Genomic DNA, 17,049 nt, shown 5'->3' on the forward strand with positions numbered 1-17,049 from the left:
CCCAAGGGAAGATGAAAATGGAGGTGAAATAATTAGGGTCATTTGCTTGGCTTCTCCTCCTAGAGATTTTCCTTCCAGAATTTTCACTGAAAGAACTTCAGAAGGTTTTGTGTTTTAGCTTTTATAAGAAAAGGGTTGTGACACAGCATCGTGACACATCATATTTTTACAAAGTTTATAAGATCATTCTTAAGCATGAGTTAAGCACTCTTAACTCACGTAATTTCCCTAAGAGAAGGAGGTAGCAAAAATAGTGAGGAAAATCTCAGCAAAACAAGACTAAAGACATGGGGACATCTTTGGCTAGTACCATCACCATCAATTTAATTATAGAGCCCCATGGTGCCTGATGATTACCTTCTACTGCACCTGATGCTGTGCTAGGCTGGTACAGAGATAAGTCCCTAATGGCTTCAAATATGTAGTAATAATTGGGAGTATGAGATTTCATAGAGTTGAAATAATATTGAGAGATAGTAAAAGAAGATATAAAATTCAGTTAGAGGAAAGTTTAGAGGAGTTAAAATAAAAGAGAAATAGCATTGAAATCAGGGGGAATTGTGGGTTGGGTCTTTACAAATATAACTGAGAAAAAAATGGCAGAATAAATGGCTGGGGGAAAAAATCTTTATCTATATATATTCCTGAGTTTGAAGGGAAGAAATTATACCCAGGAGGTACATAAAGGTTGGAGAAATATGGTCCTCATTAGCTTCAATAAACCAATTAACAGTGTCTAGAGCCTAGAGCATTTTAATCAATTTTTCTAGGCTTGTAGACTAGGAGAAATGAGAACTGCCTTTGACTCGTCCACTGAGTCCCCTATATCTGTACTGTCACTAAATTCTTTCTACTTTGACCATTTTCTCTACTCTTACTTTTTTCTTTCCTTCTCAACTGCCACTTCACCAGACTTCAATCTGTCTTGTATTAAGGCCAGCAGATTAATATTCCTAATACTTATTTTCATCATGTCACCATTCATCCTCTCAAGAATCTACATTGCCTAGAGTATCAAGGCCAAGCTTCTCTTTCTGAGAAATAAGAGCCCTCCACCATCCAAGTTCACCCTCCTTGTATAAATTTTACTTCCCAATACCGCCTAAAACATATACTCATTTCAGACAGGGACATCTATCTAAGCACTTCCCCCACAATGCCAAGCCCGTTCTTGCTTTACTGACTGTGCAAGTGCCAGTGTATTGCTGAAATGACCTTGCTGCTGCCCTGTTCACTAAATTGTCTCATTTTCAAAGTTCAGTTCAAATCCCACTGCCAGAAAGAGACCTTTTTCAGTTACTCTGGCTGTAACAACACAGATGCATCCTATTTCTGAAATCATTCTCTCCTTAGAGTTAGTGCAAGTAAGAAATATTTCTTTCTTTAAAGCTTTACTAGGAAGATTATAAGCTACTTGGGGCCATGTTTTTAACTCCTTTTTTCTCCAGTGTTGTATAAAATGAGTTGGGCCTTTGTTTATTCTTAATGCTTTGACTCACAGAAAAACTGAAATTTAAATTTGAAGATTATGATTTAGGAAAAATTTTTAGGAATTTGTACAAATTTAGAAATGTATACAGTATTGGTGTGGTGTAAGTTTTTACTATTTATATTAAGTAGCTTCTTAAAAATAAACTATACTCATGGCAAAAGAAAATTCAAAAGTTTTCCTCTTTATCCCCAGTCACACTATCCCCAGTTCCACTCTACAGAGGTAGCCAGTATTAACGGATTCTGCCAAAATCATTCAGAATATGTCTATGCATATACAATATGTACTTAAGGCAAATGAGATCATAATTTACATACAGTTCTGCCAATTTGCATTTTTAATTAAAAATATATCTTGGAACCCTTTCCATGTTAGTACTGAATGATTCCATCATCCTTAATATTTTGCATAGCTTTCCATTTATAGCAGAGCTCCATAATTTATTGAACCAACCCTCTATTGATGAGCATTAAAGTTATTTCCAGTTTTCTTGCTATTACAAACAAAGCTACAATTAACATTTTTTCGCACATTTTTGTGTACTCATACAAGGGTATGTAGAAAAGAAATTCCTAGGTCAAATGGTAGATGTATGTTACTTTTGGGTTTTTTTTGGCTATACCTCTCAGCTTGCAGGATCTCAGTTCCCTGACCAGGGATCAAACCCAGGCCCTGGGAAGTGAAAGCGCCAAGTCCTAACCACTGGACGGCCAGGGAATTCCCTGTTACATTTTTAAATAATTGCCAATGCTGTCTTCTAACAAAGGTTGCACAAACTTATTCTCCCACCAACTGTGCAGGAGTGCTTGTTTCCCTACACCCTCAGCAGCACTGAGGTACTACAACTCTCTTTAATCTTTGTCAGCCTAATAGATGAAAAATAATACCTTCCTGCTATTTTAATACTTATTTCTTTAATTATGAATGACAAACGTTTATTGGCCATTTGTGGAGAGTTGCTACAAAATGTCTTTGCTTCTCCTTTTTTGTCTTTTTCTTACTGATTTCTAAACTTAATTGCACATGAGGGAAATTGGTCTTTTGCTGTCTTATGTGTTGAGAATATATTTTCCAGTTTGCCTTTTTTCTTTTGAATATTTTGTGATGCATTTTTCTCATATTGCTGTTTCAATTTTTTATGTTGTCAACTTTATTATTATTCTTTTGCTATGTAGGCTGTACTTTGTACCATACTAAAGGCCCTCTCATTTCTAAAAGTATTTTCAAAAATGTATCCATTTTCTCATTGGCATTATTGTGGTTTCATTTCTTTTTTTCTTTCAATAAATTTATTTTATTTATTTATTTTTGGCTGCGTTGGGTCTTCGTTGCTGCGCACAGGCTTTCTCTAGTTGTGGTGAGCAGGGGCTACTATTCCTTGCGGTGCACGGGCTTCTCATTACGGTGGCTTCTCCTGTGGCGGAGCATGGGCTCTAGGCACGTGGGCTTCAGTAGCTGTGGCACGAGGGCTCAGTAGTTGTGGTTCGCGGGCTCTAGAGCACAGGCTGAGTAGTTGTGGCGCACGGGCTTAGTTGCTCTGCAGCATGTGGGATCTTCCTGGACCAGGGCTCGAACCCATGTCCCCTGCATTGGCAGGCGGATTCTTAACCACTGCGCCACCAGGGAAGCCCCCCCCCCTTTTTTTTTATTAACTATTTTATCTGTCTGAATTGGGGAAGAGGGCACTGTAAGAAACAGAGATACATTTTTTTCCTAAACAGCCAGTTGTCCCAAAATGATTTATTAAATAATCCATCTTTTCCTGACATATTTATGATATATATACATATATATATATATGTTAGCAAACTTTGTTATTAGCTTTTTTATTATTGTCAAGCACAAGGTAAGATCTGACTAATAGATTTGGCCAGAAAAAAACAATGAGCCTTTTTTTAGATTCAGACAGTTTATGACTTACCTAGACAGCAAAAAGAAGACTATCCAAAGGTGCCAGCTCCCCATGGACCTTGCTCATGGCAACACCAAAACATAAGAGGCCAGATGACTGCCACACAAATGATGGGACACCCTTTTACTGAGAAGCCAATGCACCCTGCAGCTAAGCAGTTTTACAGGCTGTGGCTGTGCCCTAGGTAGGGGGCGGGGACAAGGCAGAAAGCCTTAGACCTCATCAGACCCCAGGAGGTGATGGGAAGCAGTTTCATGATACCCTCCCTGATAGTTAGGGAGCGAGTAGGAAATGGCCATATAGCAACAACTCACAAGCCTCCCATGCTCCCCTGTTCTGGGAGAATCACAAGCCTTCTGCCAAGTCAGCTGAGGTTCAGTCTTGCCTATGTGGCCTATGTGGATACAGGCAAGGTTGTCAAGCCCCAGCATGGAGCTATTTCCCCACAACTGCTAGTCTATCCTTGCTGCTGTCATATGAAACCTGAAGCTCCAATATATAGGATTAATGAACACATAATAGCTCAAATTTGTTTGAGGTTTATATAATATGGCTGAATAAGAGTATTATCTGGCCTAAGTGGAGGGAAGGAGTGGGAATGAGATGAATTATACTCCCCAAGTCTAATATTTGCTCTAAAACTTTTCTTTAAAGAAAGACTGTGAATAGAAATGTTAAATTGTTATGTACAAAAGAGGAAAAAGAGGTGTCCAAATAACCAGTTTTCCTAATTAAAGACCAAATTGACTTGTAATTTATATGAAGTAATTTTTTTCTTTAATAACACACCAATGTAGTATCTTAAGTAAAACTGAGAATTTGATGAAAAAGTTTCAGATGACTACACTAATTGCTATTAATATATTTTTCTTAAACAGTATATGCTCAGATTTTAATTAATTCATTTTAAAAGAAGTTTTAAATTAAAGTAGTATTGTCTTCAAAGTATTAGCACACTCTATATAACCATTTTAACTAGAATTATAAATATGTTGATTCCTTAAGAATTTTAAATATACTGAACTTTTTAATTCTATATTTGCATATGAAAATTTCCAGGCAATATATTTTTCCAAATTGTTATATTTATCAAATGTCACATTAAAAATAAGCATTTCTGGGGCTTCCCTGGTGGCACAGTGGTTGAGAATCTGCCTGCCAATGCAGGGGACACGGGTTCGAGCCCTGTTCTGGGAAGATCCCACATGCCGCGGAGCGACTAGGCCCGTGAGCCACAATTACTGAGCCTGCGCGTCTGGAGCCTGTGCTCCGCAACAAGACAGGCCGCGATAGTGAGAGGCCCGCACACCGCGATGAAGAGTGGCCCCCGCTTGCCACAACTAGAGAAAGCCCTCGCACAGAAACGAAGAGCCAACACAGCCAAAAATAAATAAATAAATAAATTTAAGAAATTCTCCCCTCAATAAAAAAATTTTTTTTAAAAAGGATTTCTTTCTTTTTTAAAAAAAATTTTATTTTATTTATTTATTTTTGGCTGCATTTGGTCTTTGTTGCTTTGCGTGGGCTCTCTCTAGTTGCAGTGAGCGGGAGCTACTCTTCACTGTGGTGCGCAAGCTTCTCATTGTGGTGGCTTCTCTTGTTGCAGAACATGGGCTCTAGGTGCACGGGCTTCAGTGGTTGTGGCACGTGGGCTCAGTAGTTGTGGCTCGCAGGCTCTAGGAGCGCAGGCTCAGTAGTTGTGGTGCACGGGCTTAGTTGCTCCGAAGCATGTGGGATCTTCCCGGACCAGGGCTCGAACCTGTGTCCCTTGCATTGGCAGGTGGATTCTTAACCAATGCGCCACCAGGGAAGTCCCCCAAAATAAGCATTTCTTTTAAAAACAAGTTAATATTGTTAAATTTATTTGGCCCTATTATTCTAAATTGAAGATTCCTTAAAACATATTTAAACTTATTTTTTATGAGAATATTTCTAAATGAAAGATGAAGATTTTAAAATATTAGCCTGCTTGATGCAAATTCAACATATGAACATCTAGATGTATGGAAAGCACGACTCTACAAACACCACTTTTATAGGAAATTCAGATTCAAGTAATACCTTTCGAATTCTTACTATATGACAATTATATGCCTAGTGCTTTCAGACACAATATCTTATGTGATTCTCATGAGCCCACACATACTCAACCCTTCTTGTATCTTTTAATATAATTTGAACATCTGCCTAACCATGGGGAAGGATGAAGAAGTGGCAACAGACTTTGCAGAGTGGATTAGGCCAAAACCTAAGTGCTTGCTGGGGGTGAAATTGGTGGGGGCAGGAGGAGCTTCAGGAAGGGAGGATATTAAAGAGAATGAAGGAGATTTAACCTTAGAACCATGGAAAGGCTTCAACTTGAAGGTCCAAGATACAGCAAATGGCAGAGGTAAGGTTTGGGGCTGAAAGAAGGATTGGCTGAAAAATCTGGACAGAAAATGATTAGACTCCCTAGGTTCCCTTTTCAACCCCATGTAATTTATGACTCCGTATCCACCACCACCCCATCCTCCACCCCTACCATATTCCCAAACACTTTCACCACGATACCATAGATATATGAAGACCCTGAACCAAAGAGGCTCTGACTTTTGTCCAGGCTTGGGGGTAAAGTAGGAAGACAAAGGGCTAACAGAAGAGCTTAAGCCAATCTAATGGACCCCCCTCTCCTGCCCTGGTTCCAGGACAATAGGCACCAATACCTATTGTAGTCGACTGACAAGTGTCCTCCAAAAATTAATGTACACCCAGAACCTTAGAATGTGAACTTATTTGTAAATAGGATCTTTGCAGATGTAATTAGGTTAAGAAAACACCATGCTGGATTAGGGTAGGCTCTAAATCCAATGACTGGTGTCCTTATAGGAGGAGAGAACACACAGGGACACGTGGACAGAAGACCAAGTGAAGATGGAGGCAGAGATTGGAGTGATACAGCTACAAACCAAGGAATTCCAAAGATTGCCAGGAGCCATCAATAAAGGATTGCTGGGAGCCATCAAATACAATGGCTAATCCACCAGTCTTTTATTTGGGGGTATCTTTGTGAAAATTGTTTAGACTCTCACCTACTTATTCAGTACTATTTAGCTTTTTAAATTACTTTGATAGGGACAAAAAAGTTTATTGTAAAGACAAAGCAAGGAAGGAGTCTTCCCTAGAGCCTTGATCAGAGCATGGCCCTGATGACACCTTGACTTCTGACTTCCAACTTCCAGAACTGTGAGAGAACAGATTTCCATTGTTTTAAGCCACCCAGTTTGTGGTAGTTTGTTACCCTAGCCCTAAGGAAACTAATACATCTGTCCTTAGGCAGAATTGGAAGACTATATTCTGGAAAAACTGAAGAGTCCCAGAGAAAAGCCCTACAAATATTGACATTTAGGAGTTTCACACATACAAGGAAAAAACTGTCTAACTGTCAAATGAACCAACAGTGAAGCCTAATTCCCACCTGCTCACTACCACAAATCAATCTTCAAATCAGATCCTTAGTGCCTCACTCTTAAATAGGAATGGATAGCCAAGAATCATCAGTCATTCAAGGAAATTCTCCAGTACCTAAGCCAGAGACTACAACTGTCCCCAATATTCATTCTTCTCCTTTTTCTTTTGGTAATAGAGCCTCTTGAATTTTTGCTGGACATGTGACTGTTCAGTTAAAGACTGTTTCCTAGCTCCCCTTTGTGCTAAAGCGGTCAGCGGGATATGAAAAGAGAGGCGTTGCTCCTTCCAATGTATGTCCTTAAAAGAAAGCTGCTTGGTGTTCCTCTCTTCTTTTCCTCTTCCTTCAGGCTGGAACATGGACTTTTTGGTGGTGAGCGAGTTTCAACCATGCAGGAAAGAAAACTACCTTACAGGATTTGGGAGTAGCATGGTAGAAGGGTCCCTGGATGACCCTTTGGAGCAGAGCTACCCACCCTCCTGGACTGTTAAATGAGAGAAAAATACATTTCTATTTTGCTTGAGCCTTTGTATTCATGGTTATTTTTGTTAAAATAATTTAGCCTCTCACCTAAGAATTCATTATTATTTAGCTCATAAAAATTACTTTGATAGAAGTAAAATTTCATTTTTAAAAACAAATTTGATTTAAAAAAATTTTTTAAATAAAAGATGAGCCTGGTCTCTCCTACCTTCAAATACTGTGTGTCCCTTCAGTTTCTAGATAATAATACCTGGGTCTTCAACCTGCTTGACCCCAGGAAGTCTTACCTTCCAACAGATTATTTCCCAGGTGTTTCTAAAAGTCCCTAAAGATGCTTGTATCTTCTGCCATAATTGGAACATAGTAGGAGAGCAATAAGTATTTGTTAAATGAATGAAAAATATTATTTGATTCACAAAAATTGACTTGACACTATGCACAACTTTTAAAAAAAATAGAAATTCTTTCTTAAAGTGGTTTTAAGTTCACAGCAACATAATAGAGAGTACAGAAATTTCTCATATTATACCCCTGCTCCCACACATGTATAGCCTCCCCCATTATCCACATCCCACAGAGTGGTACAAAGTGATGACCCTGCACTGACACATCATTATCACCCGAAGTCCACAGTTTAGAGTGGGATCCTCTCTTGGTGTTGTACATTGTATGGGTTTTGACAAATGTATAATGACAAGTATCCACCATTATAATATCACACAGAATAGTTTCACTGTCCTAAAAATCCTGTACTCTATTTATCCCTCTCTTTCCTCTAACCCCTGTGCCTATCTTTTTAATATCATGAATTTTGGGAAAATGAAATTCACTTGATTTTTTTCTATTCAGTTTGCAACACGTTTTATTTCTCAAGCAATTTCAGTGTTAAACAAATGAGACAAAGTTATAATTTGATGACTTTGGATTATATTCTGGGGAAAAATTTTTTTACTGTATTTTTAAAAATAAACTTAATATTTTATATTTTCATTTAAACATTGCTTGGAGGGAAGACAGTTTTATAATAAAAGGCATGGTTAGGGTTCTTATTCTTGTATATTAGAAGAAAATTAATGTAATGGTGAAAATGTGTTCACCAAGTAGTTTTCCACTCTAAGCAAATTATTTTGTATAGTTGCGTGACATCATACATGAGAGTTAAGTTTTTAAATTATCATGGAAAACAAAACTTTTAATTAATTGAATTTTTAATTGAAATGACTTTGAAGGTGCCAGTTTGAAGACTGGGCTTGTAACTAAGCAGTACCCCATGGGGCCTTCCTGGGACAGACCCCTCCCCCATGCCCTCTGCTTTAGCACCTCTCTGAAGTACCTAGATAACAGTATATGATGCACATTTCCTGAGTTGTTTTACAGATGAGAAAACTCCCACCAAATGGAAGATGCTAACTACTTGATGACCATGAGCACATAGCCCCCAGGCCTCGGAGCCTAAGGACTGATAATGTTAATCCCTGTGACACTGCCCAGTTACCTCACAATTGATCAATCAGAGAACTGTGCACAAGCTGATCGCATACCCTGCAACCCCCTTCCCTCACCTGGTCTTTAAAAATGCTTTCCGGAACCCCATTGGAGAGTTTGGGCTTGTTGAGCACTAGCAGTCCTGAACTCCTTGCTTGGTGCCCTGCAATAAACGCTGCACCGTCCTTTACCACAACCCAGTGTCAGTAGATTGGCTTATACCACACGCAGGCAAGTGGACCTAAGTTTGGTTTTGTAACAGGGGATTGCTAGTTGTCCCCAATATCCATTTTCCTTGCTTACTTGGTATTAGAACATTCAGCTGGCAGGTAGCCACCCAGGATAAAGACAACATTTTCCAGCCGTGTTTATAGTTCATGTGGCCTGTGTGGCTAGGCTCTGGCTAATGGAATGTAAGAGTGAATGTCCTGTGGCAGCTGCTGGGAACCTCTCAAGAGAGACCTGGAGCTTGCCCTTGGCTCCTCTTCCTACATGCCTTCCTGCATCCTGCTTTTGAAATATGGATGCCACATTGGACCCTGAGGATGAGGGTCTGTATCAGTCAGCGTTCTCCAAAGAAACAGAACCAACAGGATGTATCCATCTATCCATATTTATATTTATACTTACTTAATCATCTACATGTTCAACAAATATTAATGAAGTATCTAGTACATCCAAGTTACTATGTTAGGCTCACTATGGGCTACAAAATAAAAACCTTACCTTCAAAGAATTCACTATTAGCATCAGAGTAGTATCAACAAATTCACATTAGTAATAGCCAGAACTATCCAAAGAGAAAGTTTTAGCATTATACTGTCTCTTAATTTTTCAAGTCCTTCACTAATATCTCTTAAAATACTACAAAATAGTATTACATTTACATTTATAGATTATATTATAAGATCTAATCTATAGAAATATAGCTTTCCATGAGTTTGGAAAATGCATTAATCAATGTATTACATATCAGCATAGATTGTTCAATCCAGTACCACCAAGGAGTCAAAAAGCAAAACACGTGGTTATGTAAAACCCTCAGGAAAACCTCTTACAAAAGGGGGCAAATGCCTCACAGATCTTTGTTCTTCTCATGAGAAGCAGATTGGATTAGCAGACCATGACTATTGTATACAGCTATTTACAGTAAATTTTTCATTGTCCCTTCCAAAAAAAAGAATAAGCTGTATATCTGCACTGAGGAAGAAAAACATGTAAGACCTACAAATTCCCTAAATCTCCTTTGTTTACAAATCCTGTTTTCTTGGTCTTTTGAGATATATACACATATTTTTATATTATATACGATTTACATATTATATATAGAATAATATATTATATGCATTATATATTATGTATTGATATTTATATTATGTTATTATATAAATACAATATATATGTATTATAAATATTTCTTCATAAATAAATTAGGAGAAATTGATCTCTCAGGATCCCAAATAAAGTGAAATGAGGTTGTCATTGGTTGCTAGTATGTGCCAACAATGTCTACCCTAGGCAAAGTAATAAAAGGCAGGGGGGTGGGAATTCCCTGGCAGTCCAGTGGTTAGGACTCAGCGCTTTCACTGCTGTGGAACTAAGATCCCACAAGCCAAGTGGCAAGCCCAAAAAAAAAAAAAAAAAAGCAGAGGAGGACAACATCCCAGCACCTCCCATCTGATTATCTCCACAGGCTTGGCTGTGGATGAAAGAAGATACCTCTATCCATCGCAGAGCCAAGCAAGCCCTCCCAAATGGATCCAGAACAAATCAAGAATCTCACCTTTGGTGAAAGGTTGAAAGCATTATAGGTAAAAGAATCAAAATGCAATTTAATGGAGAGAGATGAGAGGCATCCTTAATTTGGGAGGACCCCAAAACAACTTCATAAAAAATGTCTACTTTGTATTTTAAATTATATATTTAATCTTTTGTTGCCTTTATAAGATATGTCAGTAGTAAGTAATATGGGAAGAGTGTTAAATCTAGTACCAATGTAAGAGGAACATAAGAGCTTGGATTCTGGAGCCAAACTGGGTTCAAATTCCAGTTCTACCACTTAATGACTGTATGGTCTTGGGAACCTCTTCTATAAAATGGACAGAATAATAGCACTCATGACATAAGGCTCTTCTGAGGAATATATAAATTAACATATATGCACTTAGAAAAGTACTTGGCACAGAGTAAACATTAGACAAAGCCTCTTGCTGTTATAAATGCCTTGGCATCATTTGGGAAGTGGGATGTGGTATTCTGTGTTAGCTTGCTGTCAGTAAAGATAGATTGGAATTCTATCAAATTTTAAAACTCCCAGCAAAAGATTTATGACCCTTTCTCTTTTCCTACAATTTTTCTGGTATCCAGTCGCCTGCTATATTGCAGTTAGGCCTTGGAGGTAAATGAAGAGGGATACGAAGATTCTCCAGCAAAGACCCTCTTCTTAGGAAGAGAAAGCAAGAGAGCAAAGGTGTCATATCAGGTACGGTCTTATACATTCATGCTATTCCTGCCTCACTGCAATTGTTCCTTGTGGCACAAGCCATCAGAGGGTAACCAGTAACAGCAGTAGTAGTGGTAGTAGTAGGCATACCATCTGAGTGTGTGCCAGGCAATGGGCTAAGTGCTTTAAATACTTAATTTAAATTTAATTCTCACAAGAACAAGAATGCTATGATGTAGGTACTGTTACTGAGAGGGGATACCACATGATGATTTTGACGGTGGGCTTTAGAGGTAGACTTGCCTGGGATTGTATCCTGGCCCCATCATTAGCTGGCTGTGTCATCTTGGGCAAATTACCTAACCTCTCTCACCCAGAGAATGAGGATAATGATAGTACTTATCTTACAGGGCTTTTGGGTGAGCATTTCATGAGGTAATACATATAATGTCCTCAGGTTTGGACTGGTTTAGAATGCAGCCTGTGAAAACAGGCTGCTTGGGTTTACAACTCAGCTCCATTACTTAGGAGCTAAGTGGCCCTGGGCAAGTTACCTAACTTATCAGTGCCTCGGATTCCTCCTCTGTAAAATGAATGTGGCCAGAAGAGTACCTACCTCATAGAGGTTTTATGAGGATTAAATTGGTTATATCTGTAAAGTGCTTAGAGAAGGGTCTGGCAATATAAACTTCTCCCCCCTTCTCTCTCATCTCCTGGGATTCCAGCTACATGTGTTAAACCTATTCACTGTGTCCCATTTATCTTTTCCTCTCTTTTCTGTCTTTTTTGATCCCTTTTGGAGCTTAAGTCAGAATACTTTTTTCTGACCCTTCTTCCAGTTTGTTAAATCAAAAATAAATATTTACGTATACTTTGTTGTCTAAATAAAGAATTCTATGCACTCTCAAAATAAAAAAATAAGTGAATAAGTGAGTAGACACTGTACATAGCATATATTTGATGCATGTTTGTTATGCTTATTAACCCCTATATAACACGAGAGGAAACTGAAACTTGGGGAGGTCAAAATACCTTTTCAAGGTTACACAGCTAGCGGGTGATGCAGCTGGTATTTAGACTCAGAGTCCAGAGCCTTAATTACTTTAATTATCATACTATGCTGCTATTGCCAGAAAACTAGTAGGACATTGCAGATGTTTGGTGATTTACCTTGTTCTTGAGGGTGGATAGCGGCTTTGTTATCTAGTATGTGTGTATATTTTAAGGGCTTTGTTGGGGGGGGTTGTCATTTCAACCTAATCCACCCTACCTACATCATCCCTAATTTTGCTCAAAATACCTAACTCCTGATTAGAAAGCCTAATTCTTGTCCATCATTCTGCATATGCAATCAGTGGGAACTCCCCACCCAGAAGAGAAGAGCAGTAAAACTAACAATTCTCGGGCAAGCAGCCTGTGATTCCAGAATTAACCTCATGCTGCTGCCATCATGAGCCCTTGGGCTGAGATGTGGCTCTGGCAGAGGAAATGAATGAATCACCATTAGGTTTCTTTGTTAGTCTTTAGCTATTTGGAGCAGCACCACTTTAAATAATTAATGAAATTTGAAGGAAAAAAAAATAAAAGAATTAGTGATTTCTTTCTTTGCTGATAAAGCCAGGATGTATCAATATTAACTAGCTGAGAAAGAAGAGAGGAAAAACTTACAGATGATTTTCTAGGAACAGTTCTGCTTAACTAAAAGGCTCAGATAGCAGGAAACCAGATATAAAATTGGAATGGCAGACTATAAAGTATAATTATTATTTTGTTCAACCATCCACTTGCCATCAAATACACACATATACACAAACATTATTCTTTTTACAGTAAGTTCAATGATTTCATTCTGTCTCTCCAACCATTAGCTTTTTTTTTCCAGTTTATTCTTCCCCTAAAATATCATCTGTTCTAGGGCTTCCCTGGTGGCTCAGTGGCTGGGAATCCGCCTGCCAATGCAGGGGACACAGGTTCGAGCCCTGGTCCCGGAAGATCCCACATGCCGCGGAGCTACTGAGCCTGCGAGCCGCAACTACTGAAACTGCGAGCCACCGCTACTGAGCCCGTGAGCCACAGCTACTAAGGCCCACGCGCCTAGAGCCTGTGCTCTGCAACAAGAGAAGCCACCATGATGAGAAGCTCGTGCACCGCAACGAAGAGCTGCCCCCGCTCGCCATGGCTGGAGAGGGCCCACGTGCAGCAACGGGGACCCAACATAGCCAAAAATGAATAAATAAAATAAATAAATCTTTTTAAAAATATCTATTCTATCAGTTTTGATGACCACATCTATAGGTGACACCTGAATTTTCATGTCTTGTGTCTCACATTTGTAACTACTTCTTAGAAATATCTGTGTGCTTATCTTGCCATCAGCCCAAATCAAATATATTTAAAAGTAAACATAATTCCACTTCTATCTAGGATGGAGAGAGCTGAAAAGAATATTGTTTCCACCTTAATAAAAAGAAAAAGCAGGTCAATCAACATAATCATACCTTTTCTTAAGCCCATCAAACAGCTGATATCACAGGGCAAAAAAAGGACATTGAAATCCAAAGAAAGACAGAAACTTCCAAGGAGAGAGAGGTCGAGAACACAGGCTCACTTGTGGCAGAGCACGAAAGGGAGAAACTCCAGGTTCAGCACAAGCAGGTAAGAAGGCTACAACTAATTTTTTAATGAATTGCTAAAGGCTGAGTGTGGGCTAGTGAGAGAGTTTAGAACCCCTGGGAGCTGCAGACACAGGGGGAGATCACACCCACCTGCAGGTTCTTCTCCATGAATATCCACTGACTGTATCAATATATGCGTAGTGGAGAGTACATGGTGTCTGAACAGGGCCATTCTGTAGGGACAGGAAACATTTACAGATGAACATCAGTGAAACCATGGTGGGGGAAAAAAGTCACAGAGGACTACACACAGCTTGAATATCATGCGCACACATGTGCTTATGTTTGGGAAGGAAACTAGAGGAGGCAGGAGGGGGACAGGAGTTCTCAATTTGCCTTGGAGATGAAAGGTTTTAGGTATCAACTATAGTGTGGCTTTTTTCCAACAATTTCCTATCATGAGGCTTGGCAGTTGTTAGTACCACGATAGGAAGATGTAGAGGAAGCAGTGTGAAATCAAGACTGAGAAACAGGGGGACTTCTCTGGTGGCGCAGTGGTTAAGACTCCACGCTCCCAATGCAGGGGGCCCGGGTTCCATCCCTGGTCAGGGAACTAGATCCCATGTGCATGCCACAACTAAGAGTTCGCATGCAGGAACTAAAGAGCCTGAGAGCCACAACTAAGGAGCCCACTTGCAGCAGCAACTAAGACCCGACACAACCAAATAAATAAATAAACAAATAAAATCATTTTAAAAAAGACTGAGAAACGGTTGAGACGAAAGACAAAGTGTGGCAACTTTTCTATGTGGCTGTTCCCTTCTCAAAAAAAGCCTTATCCATCACCCCTACCCACGCCACTTGCTTCCTTAGGCTTACATGTCAATTTCTGCCTGCACTTCTGCTGCCAAGGGTATGTTTATGAAGTTCTTATCATATTACCTGCAATATGGACCATCTCTTTTTCCCTTGTCTGACTGCCCCTTGGGTTTTTCTCCCACCACAGTGAGTGAGGGCAGGGCACTAAATAAGAGCCCAGGAGAGTATCCCCAGGTTTGCCTTATCTGGCTGATGTCTGTCTCTGAACCAGATGCCATCTTTTACTGACACTGGACACGGGTATGGGTCTCCCATTTCTGAGATAGCACAGTGTCATATGCCCTGTTTTCTTTTGTTCACTTAGAGAGCTGTTTCTACCACCCAAGTCACTTCGTTTTAATAACTTCCAAACCTTTTCCACATTCTAAAGTCAAAATTTTGTGCTGCCTGTGTTAACCACTGGATTCAATTAGCAGCTTTGTTTTAAAAAGAAGGCTACAAAAATCCTCTATATTAAAATAGAATTGGTCTTTGGGGAAGATGAGCTCTAAGAAAAATGTGTTTGGAGTTTAATCACACCGCCAACAAAATAATTTAAAAGTCATTTGAATTACAAGTAATCAAAAACATACCATTGCTCACCAAACCTAAATAACTACATGAACCTCTACCTGTAGGGAAGAATGGAGCAATTGTGGTAGAAAGAGAATAAAGAATTGGAACATGTGTTTCTTTCGTTTAACCTCAGACATAGGGAAAATTTGTTTTGAAGGAAAATGTATGTAAAAGTTTTTCACTATGCTGCAGTCACACATTGGATTTCAGTGCGTGCTGGGGAAAAAGGTACATTTTGACCCATTTCAGTTCATTCTCAGGACTAGACACGGCATGATTTGGAGGTAACTAGAAAGATCTCATACCCCAAAATAATCTTTTTTATACCTTGGGACAAAAATATATCAGAATAACCCCCAGAGAGTATCTTCCTAGAATTCCCTGACTGGTACGTTTTGGCCTCATCACCTGTCATATGGACTGTGGCTTTTCTTTTAATTAATTAATGAATTTTGTGTCTAATTTCCCCTCCTTTCTGAGTCTTGTTATCTCATCTCAGGCAGTCAGCACTTATATTTCAGCATGGCTTTGTTCTGCAGTGAAAAAATTTCAGGATATAAATTATCCAGAGTGATAGGAGTACAGTCTAGCTTTTTAAACCAGTTTGATGCTTCTTAACTCATTAAACCCAAGTTTAACAGACTGTTACTCAAAATTCACTGCCAGGTCAGTTGGTGATTCAGCTCAGTTCTAGCCACTACGCACTGCCCTTGGTCCCAAATGAAAACAGCTTTCTCTCTGTAACTTCCGGATACTGCTTGAACAGTTCTCTTTGGATTCTATCCTAAACCTCTTTATCAAATTTCTAATCTCAGGAGCCCTAGGCCTATTCAGGTGAAGTGATTTAAGCTGCTTCTTCCTCCTTCTAAGCCTTTTCTAGATAACTTATCTGTATAAAGCTAATGTACTCCTCCCACTGGACTCTCCTAGCATCCTTCCTGCTCTGGTTCCTCAGGCCTCTGGAACTTTCCCCAAGTGTCTCTTTAAGTAACTTCTACCTTTCACTTTATCCATCTTTTCCTCTCATAGTTTTACCTCCAGGACTTCCAGAACCTTCATCCTATCCCTCTTGATAAAACATAAAGCCCATTTACATTTCAGTTACTCTTGCTCCCATATGAACAAGAGCACTATATCCTTAAATCCACACATTCAATGGGGAAGGGTTATCTTTTTTTAGTCACAAGTTTAATCATCAAAAATATTGTTAGCCAAGACTGCTTTACATTTGGCACCTGATTAAGACAGGAAGACCCTATCGTAGGGCATAGACTAGGACCTGGATGCAGAGATGGTTAGGAACCACATGGAAGATTACAGTAATTCATTAAGGCTCCAGATAGAATACAGCTCCAAAATTTGGGGATGAGGTCAAGGAAAGGTTAGCTTCTGATATTCAAACTAAAAAAATTGGATAGGACTGCATCTGCAAAAATGACTCACTTTCAGTGATTTAAAAACATGTCCTGAATGGAGCCATTGTCTCTTAGTCCAATTAAGAAAGTCACTGGGTTTCTCAAAAAACTGTAGTCCACTCAGTGATATTGTCAAATGCCTCAGACTCTTGTTGTGCTGTCATAACAGGAGGATTGGAAGTCGGCCTCAGACCTAAGAAAAGGAAGGCAAGAGAGCAAGCTGATATTAGTCTTACCCAGCATCCCCAGATGGAAGGACACTTTGGCTTCAGAGGACCAATGTCAATTATTCAGTTAGACTATACCTAGAATAGAGCAGGGGCAA

This window comes from Balaenoptera ricei, chromosome 17, assembly GCF_028023285.1.
Source record: "Balaenoptera ricei isolate mBalRic1 chromosome 17, mBalRic1.hap2, whole genome shotgun sequence".
NCBI classification, from domain to species: Eukaryota; Metazoa; Chordata; class Mammalia; order Artiodactyla; family Balaenopteridae; genus Balaenoptera; species Balaenoptera ricei.